The sequence below is a fragment of the Peromyscus leucopus genome, chromosome 10 (assembly GCF_004664715.2).
Source record: "Peromyscus leucopus breed LL Stock chromosome 10, UCI_PerLeu_2.1, whole genome shotgun sequence".
Taxonomy (NCBI): Eukaryota; Metazoa; Chordata; class Mammalia; order Rodentia; family Cricetidae; genus Peromyscus; species Peromyscus leucopus.
Genome location: NC_051071.1, coordinates 25,147,543 through 25,156,167, shown reverse-complemented (window position 1 = coordinate 25,156,167; position 8,625 = coordinate 25,147,543).

Sequence of the window (8,625 nt, the reverse complement as noted above, 5' to 3'; positions counted from 1 at the left end):
CCTTGTTGGAGGAAGTATGGCGCTCTGGGGTGGGTTTTGAGGTCTTCAATGCTCAAGCCATACCCACTGTGACACACAGTTCATTTTCTATTGCCTGAGGATCAAGATGTAGAACTTTCACCTCCTTCTCCAGCACCATGTCTGCCTGAATACCACCTGCCCTGAATATAATAGACTAAATCTCTGAACTATAAGCTAGCCCCAGTTAAATTTTTCCTTTGTAAGAGTTGCCTTGGTTGCTAGGTCGTGGTGGTGTACACCTTTAGTTCCAGCACTTGGGAGGTAGAGGCAGGTAAATCTCTGTGAGTATCAGGCCAGCCTGGCCTACAAAGTGAGTTCCAGGATAGGCTCCAAAAGCTACACAGAGAAACCCTGTCTCAAAAAGCAAAAAAGAAAAAAAGAAAGAAAGAAAGAAGAAAAGAAAAAATAAGGAAAAAAAAGAGATGCCTTGGTCTCTTCACAGCAATAGAAACCCTAACTAAGACAGTGGTCATAGGCTGTAACACTCTGCAATTGTGAGCCCCAAATTAAACATTTTCTCTTATAAGTTGCCTTGGTCATGGTGTTTTGTCAAGGCAACAGAAAAACATGAAAGTGAAAGGGGACTATTTTGGAAAAGGAAGGGGGACAAGAAAGGGTAATTGGGGTGACAAAAAGGGAAATTAACTATAGAGAATAAAAGTTTTGCTTGGAGAAGAGCACAGGCCATTTTTAGGGAAATATTTCCCATCATTCAACTATTAGGGCTTCAATATGGCTCAAGCTATAACACCTTGGTCTGTCTTCCTTCCTTCCTTCCTTCCTCCCTCCCTCCCTCCCTCCCTCCCTCCCTCCCTTCCTTCCTTCCTTCCTTCCTTCCCCCCCTCTTTCTTTTTTTTGGGTTTTTCGAGACAGCATTTCTCTGTGCAGCTTTGTGCCTGTCCTGAATCTCACTCTGTAGCCCAGGCTGGCCTCCAACTCACAGAGATCCATCTGCTTCTGCATCCCGAGTGCTGGGATTAAAGGTGTGCACCACCACCGCCTGGCACCCTTGGTGTTTCTTATTGGATACAGCCACCGATTGAGCTGAGGGTAGACTGACATGATGCTGGTTTTGCAGGCATGCAGAATGTCAGAGGCTGGCAGGGTGCAAGGGTCACGGAGGCTTCCAGCAGATTTCAAAGGAGAGCTTGGGAGGCCTAGAAATGGGTGAGGGGACCCAAGTCCTTGGAGGTATTCCCAGAGCTGATTCTGTATGAAACTACAAGGGTAAACCAGAAGTGGCAACAGAGTCAGGGAAGTCGGAGATGGTAGGAATCTGGAATGTGTGCTCAAGAAAGCTGCTGCAGACGAGCAGAGTCAACCAAGACAGGCTCCTTGTAAGCTGAAACCAACAGGGACAAGGCTGCCCAAGCCCTTTGGATCTTGTCATGCCATCATGTGCCTCTGATGGTGGACATGGAGCTATAGAACTAAATTCTTGTCCTTGGCTTGGTTTGGCCACCCCTTTAATGCCCTATCTGTTCCTCTTCTATGGAGTGGAAATATTTACTTTCTATCAGCATATCATGGAGGATTTTCTTTTCTTTTATAGTTTATAGAGCCTCAAAGCTAAGAGGTTATCTTGAGCAATTATGGGGGCTGTTAAAACTATGGGAGTATTTGGAGATGCACAACATACAACTTGTCTTATGAGATGAATGGCTCTCTTAACTGACAGCATCATTGGAATGTGATATTCAGGTGTTTAAATGAAAAGTGTCCCCCATGTGCTCATGTATTTAGATACTTGGTTCAGGTTGGTGGCACTCTTTAGGGAGGTTCTGTAACTTTTAGGGCATAGAGGGTAGGAAGTACATAACTGGGTAAGCACTGAGGGTTTAGAGCCTCACCCCACTTCCAGTTCACTCTCTCAGCTTCCTACATCTGCCACCATAGCTTCCTTACCATTATGGACTCAGCCGCTGGACCTGTGCCCCCAGATAAACTCTTCTATTAGTTGCCCTTTGTCTGATGTTTTATCACAGCAACAAAATGTAAGGAATACATGGTAAAAAAGCTGGAGGTGGAACCTAGCGAGAGGAAGCAGGTGTGTGTTGGGGCCAGATGTGGAAAGATGTGTTTTGTCTTTTGTCTTTTTTGCACACTCTCTGCTTTCTGTCCATCATGAGCCGAGTTATTTACTGCTCTGGTTCTTCCCTGAATTTTTTATGAAGCTTGTTGTCTCAGTTCCTCTCATGGCTGTGATACAATACCCTGGCAGGAGCAACTTAAGGGAGAAAGGGCTTATTTTGGTTTAACTATAAATTGTGATGAAGTTTATTATGGTGGGAATGTGGAAGGCAAGAGCGGGAGGCTGGCGGGTCCCATTGCATCCAAACATGGAAGGCAAAGAACAACGGAGGCTTTCTTTCATATTTTCACACAGCCAAGGACCCAGCCTAGGGTATAGTATCACCCACAGTGGGCGGGGCTTCCCACTTCAGTGAACCTAATCAAGGACACACCCCACAGGGACGCCCAGAGGCTAACCTGACCTAAATAATCCTCACACAGGTGGACCCAGAGGCTTCTCTCTCTGATGATTCTTGAGCCTGTCAAGGATCATGTTAGTGGCTTAGCCTTTGTCTTTTGCTTTTGTGAGTTATTCAGGAGTGTGTGTGTGTGTGTGTGTGTGTGTGTGTGAACTGTGGTCCTAGCATCTTGTTTTCTGCCCTCCTTGTATGATCTTAGCCTTGGTGTTACAGCCTTCCCTCAAAGCAGTGAAGGCTCATGGATTTTAGGGCTGTGAGGAAGCTCTCGCTTGCAGATTTTGAAGCTTTCACAGCTGGGAGAAGGCAGAAACAAGATGTAGGGACACTACAAAGCTGTGATTGAATCCAGTCACCATCTTAAAAGGATTCTAAGCAATGTGAAAAGGGAAGGGATGAGAAGGGCCCCCTGGTGCTGGGCAGGGGACACACAAAAGCGGCTCTGTTCTGTAGCCCCTAGGGTGCCCCTTGCCTGGTGGACTATCATGACTGTCAAAACAGAGAGAACATTCCTCAGCCAACCCAGGACACAAAGGCTAGACTTGGGCCAGGAGCAAGTCACTAGGTAGTTTTATTAGTCCAGGAAGAGTCATAAATCCTCGGCTGGAATGCCGGCCTGTCCCCTACCTCTCTTCTCCCACTTCTGTATCTGCAGCCTGGGAGCAGTGACCAATCAGACAAGTCCATAGTGGAGCTTTTCTCCTTAATTTTTAGGATAACTTTTCCTTTACTAAAATGGTAATTTTGGTAAATGGTGACTCTTGGAAACTACTGAAGACTGGAGATGAGCAAGTAAAAAGAAAATGTTTGTATAAGCACACGTAACTACTGAATACAGTCAGATGCTCGTCTATGTTCACACTTACAGTTGTGTGGGTGTGTTTTATTTGCATAAGCACACGTAATTACTAAATACAGTCAGACGCTTGTCTGTGTTCACACTTATAGTTGTATGCATGTGTTTTGTTTGTATAAGCACACATAATTACTGAATACAGTCAGATGCTTGTCTGTGTTTACACTTAGAGTTGTGTATGTGTTTAGAGGCACGGTGCTAATGTTTTGACAACCATTTTATTGTGAAATACAATACCCAGCACATTGTCCTAAGAGGTGTAGTCTAACAAATAATTAATTCTGTGATCCCCATGAAACCCAGTGATGCTCCAGTTTGTTCTGAGCCTCCTGTCTTCCAGCTCTGCCTCAGGACCAGCCCTGCGCTGATTCTGTGTTTGTCCTCCTGTTCCTCTTCTTGGTTCACAACCTACACAAGAGTCCCAACAGTCCTGTTAAGCCTATTTTGGAGGAAGCCACTGGAAGATGAATCCACTGAGCTCATCTCATTGCTGCCCATCTGCTCTCATGCAGTGGCGATGCCTTTTCCCCGCGCATCCCTCTCTCTAGTTATCCACTTGCTGCTGGTGGACACTGGGTTCTTTCTCATGCTGGCCCTTAAACAAATGTGGTGCTGCTTCCAGAGACTGTGTTCCTCATCTTCTGACCATGCCCATGTCACACTAGACATTTGTTAGAAGGTCTCCAGAGAAGGTCATGTGAAACTGCTTTTCAAAGGCTTGCAGCATTCATTGTAACTTCCAAACGCTCCTCAACTCTCCTTTGGCACCAGGTCAGGTAATCATGGCACATGCAGAAAGAGCTGACATGATCAATGTTTGTGGGGTGGATGAATAAAGGAGGAGAAGAGGTGGATGAGATGGGTGAGGAAGAGAAGGAGGAGCCTGAGGATGAGGGAGGAGGGAGGAGGTCAAGAAGGAAGAGGGATGACAAGGAGAAGGAGTTGTCAGACCAGATGATCATTAAGGTATCTTGTGGTTCTGTTTACTGTATCGCTGGCTTTATAATTGCCTACTGATAGTTACTATGAATAATTTATATAATTGTAGTATAGTTATATATTTGTGAAGACTATATATACAGTTGCTTATTAATGGTTATCTATAGATATTAACAATGTGCTTAGTTATTGTAGGTAACTGTAGTGTTTTAGTTTGCATAAACAATCCACTTTCCTTCTCTGCATAGTATTTCCCAGGTCATCTCTGCCTCACAGAGTAGTCTCATGAGTGAAATGGGCAGGCAAGCAACTTCCTGCTACACAGAAAATGCTTTAGCAAATGAGCCTTTCTTTTGTGTGGATTGTAGAACATTGCTGAAAGGTCCACATACCTGAGTCTTTGGATTATTGAAAGTCTACGGGAGAGCCTTGGATTTGGCACGCATCAGCGTCGAGCCACCGTATTCTAGGGGGATTGTATGATGTCATCACGGATCTTATTTTGATTTAAGAAAATGTTAACCCGCTTTGTGTTGCTCTTCAAAATTGTTTTCTTTTTGTGTGCTACCAATTAACTCATGAGGCATCCATTATTTTCTACATTGTTTTGAGAGGCTGGCTTTGAAAACGTGTGAACATTCCAGGATCATGATACCCAGGGGCTCAGGATGGCCAGGCCCGCAGACCCCTGGCGCGTTTCCTGAGCAGTGTTCAGGCCTGCCAGCCAGATGGGAAACACTAGCTCTGCTTTTCATGAACACCACCCCCAGGCCTGAAGATTAACTGGCTTCTTTGGAATCCAATTTCGTTTCTACAGAGCTATTAAATGTGAAACATTTTTAAGAGAAGTGATAAGATTATTTACTTATATCTTTGCTATGCAATTTTGAACCATTAAGTGTGACCTTTTTGGATCTTCTACTAAAAAGTACACTGGTTTATATTAAGTGCAAGTAGAAAATTCAACCTCCTCCAAGAACAACACGTAATTTTCAGACATATTTTACTCATATTAAACATGTGGTTATTGCATTACTAAAAATATCAAAACAATTTATGACTTCTGGAAAATCCACAATGCTGGTTCTTATTTATTATTATTTTTTTCTAAGCAGCAGGGTGTGGGCTGGAGGGAGTAATCTGTCCTAGTTATTTTCCTTCAGATATTTTTAGTGTTTCTCATTATAGAAAGCTTGTCAGGAGGAAAGCAAAATTTCGTCTTTGAGTCTTAGAGTAGGATTCTCATCTTCTTTTAAAATTTTGAAGATTTAAAAATCTCATATTTTTCAAGTGAGATCATGTAAATGCATTTATGTGAATAGTTTTTAAACAATTTCATCTGTTTCAAATGATTAAATAAATTTCTACTTCTCAGCTTGTCTTTCCCCCCATATGGTAGAATTGATATTTGGAAAATGCAAAGATTAAATCTCAAATGACTGTGAGTCAGTGAGAGGAGCCACATCTCAGGCACAAAAGTGTTGGGGTATGTTTCTGGGGAAGAAATGGCCACAGAGAAGGCCAACAAGCTAATAAACCGAGTCACAGGCTATATTCTTCCAACATGTACATCTGGAAACCCACTAGCATTTGTCCCTGGGGAAGACACAGCCTCCACTTCCCAGCCTTCAATTATGCTTTCTGGGTTGTCTCCCTCCTGACACTTAGACTCTTGATGTTGGGACACAAAGCTTACCTTGGTCATGGCTGCTGATCTGGTGGCTTCTCTGTTGTCTTAGCCACTGGTCCTTAGCCAGTTCTCCCTCTACCTGTTTGGTCTTTATTTAGGAGCCCAGGACAAATTTCTTCAACTGTGAATGGACCTCGGAGTTGATTCCTAGTCTCTCTGTTCAGCCTCGAGCCTCCAACCAAGATCATCATTGTTGTATCCTATAAGCCCCTCACTGTTGAATGCTGTATCCACGCCTGCAGGCCACACACATCACCCTGGGGCCCCGACCTCAGTAACCAGTCACCCACCACCTGATTAGTCACTTGTTTCTGCTCTGTTGACTTCATTTCCAACATTCCACTCCAATCCATCTACTTCTCTGTATCTCAAGCCCCTAGCCCTAGTCCAGACCATTCTTGCAATCTCTTCCTTCATCTTGTAAAAGCTGCTTAACTGGTTTCTTGCCCTCTCATTTCCCCATCCTACACTAATTTATAATCCACAATACAACCAAAGATCCTTTCAGAACACAAGTCTGATCCTATCTTTTCTCCAATTAAAATGGTTCAATGGTTCTGCATCTCAAGAAGGAAAAACCCAACCTTCACATGATCAAGTGTTTTGAGCAGACTCAGAGTTTTCATGTGTAGGTAAGGGCTGGGCTCAGTAAAGCTGACTCCAAGAGCCTCTGACTAATGACAGAAATCTCCCTTGTCCTGGGGCTCTCTGAGGTTCAGCCAACATGTGAGGCTGCATGGAACAGTCTTCCCTGCAGACCCCATCGAGTAGCGTTCATTGGCACATCTTCTGCACATGTGGAGTTCTGTATGAAGAAGTCTAATAACTCATGTAAAACTGTAGGAAAATTTATTGTCTACTACAAGGAGCTTTGCAATAAATTCCTCCATGAGTTCCATTACAGGAAATATTTAGTCTCTACCACTGGAGGCATCTGTTTTCTGTTGTCAAAAATTTCTGTCTCTGTAACCTGGAGTCTTTCTTGTCTATAAATGCCAGAAAAGTTGGAACCAGATATATTAGCCAAGAATTTTAATCTGCTGAGCACTGCGGCCTGAGATCATGAACTCCTTTAGCTTCCTTTAAACATATTCTTCTCCATCATTCCTAAAAGTCATTTTCCCCTGCTGGTTCCTTAACAACCTAAGGAACTCAAAGTGGGGAGTGCTTGGTACACCATCAAGGTTCACCACAATCACTTTTCATTTTGTGATTATAATCTTCCAGTTGTATCCGTTCTTCCTCCCACCCTCACAATATTGCTATTTTCATATGCCATGAGAAGGACTCAGTCTTGTTAGCCTTCCTACCTTGCCTTGGGCTAGTTCTTTGTCTAATTCTTCTAATGCGTTCTTTACATCTTCATCATTTCTTACCAGGATATCTTCAGTCTTCATTTCTGGACTGCAGTATCCACTGTCTTCTGTCAAACCAGTTTCTAAGTCCTTTTAGTTTCTTATCAGAGGCTAGAGCTCTGAGGAGGAGAAGGATTTTGGTTAATATGTGTACCGGGGTCTTAGACCACATCTCTTGTGGCTAAGAGGGAACAAGTGTGCTTTCCCGTTATCTCTACTGGCTGGCTAGGAAAGGGGCAGTTCAACACCAGTACTGAGGAACTTTAGACAGGAGGACCAGACATTCAAGGCCATTCTCAGCTACACAGTTAAGTTTAAAGCCAGCCTGGCATACATGAGATCATGTGTGCTGTGTCTCAAGTGCATGTGTGCACACGCACGCACATGCACACACACACATATACACACACAGCAGGTGGCTCCATCTTGAAGAAAGGACGAGAAAAGGAGGATACTGTAACTCTACTGTTAGCAAGGCTAAGCTGTGAGTTTTCATGATCACATGCAAAGCTAGGTGGAATCACTGATAGGGACCCAGCTGAGGTATTTCCCAGCTTGTCCTAGGCTCTAGGGAGAGTACACTTTGTTTATACTGTTTAAGGTCTGTCCATGGCATATTTTGATCATTAAAGCATGGGCAGAGATGATGTGGATCACCTCTATGTAGAAGCCTCTTTTCCTCTATCATCATCATTAACACCACCACCATAGCTATTACCTACATTGCCATCATCACCACCATGACTATGGGCATTACCTCCATCACCTTCACCACCAACACAGGTAGGTACTACATCCCCCCGCCATTGTCATAATCACTAACATAACCGTTACTGTCTTCACCATCACCATTACCACCACCATAGAGAATTATCTTCATCACCATTATTACCATGGCAACAGCCACTGCTTCCATCACTACTAAATCCTTAATCATTACTTTCATCACCAACATAGCCACTTCCATTGTAGTCATTATCTTCAACACCACCATCCCCATAACCATCACTTACATCACCATCCCCACCACCATAACCATTACCTCCATGACTATAATCACCATTATCACCACCACCCTCCCAACTATTCCCTTCATCTCTATCATGACCACCACCATAGACATTATCTCTGTCACCATCACCACCCCCATATCCATTATCTGAGTCATTTTCACCACCACCCCCAATAGAACCATTACTCGCACCACCATTATCATAACCATTATTCTGATTTATTACTGTTATCACTGCCACCACCTTAGCCATTTTATCATCA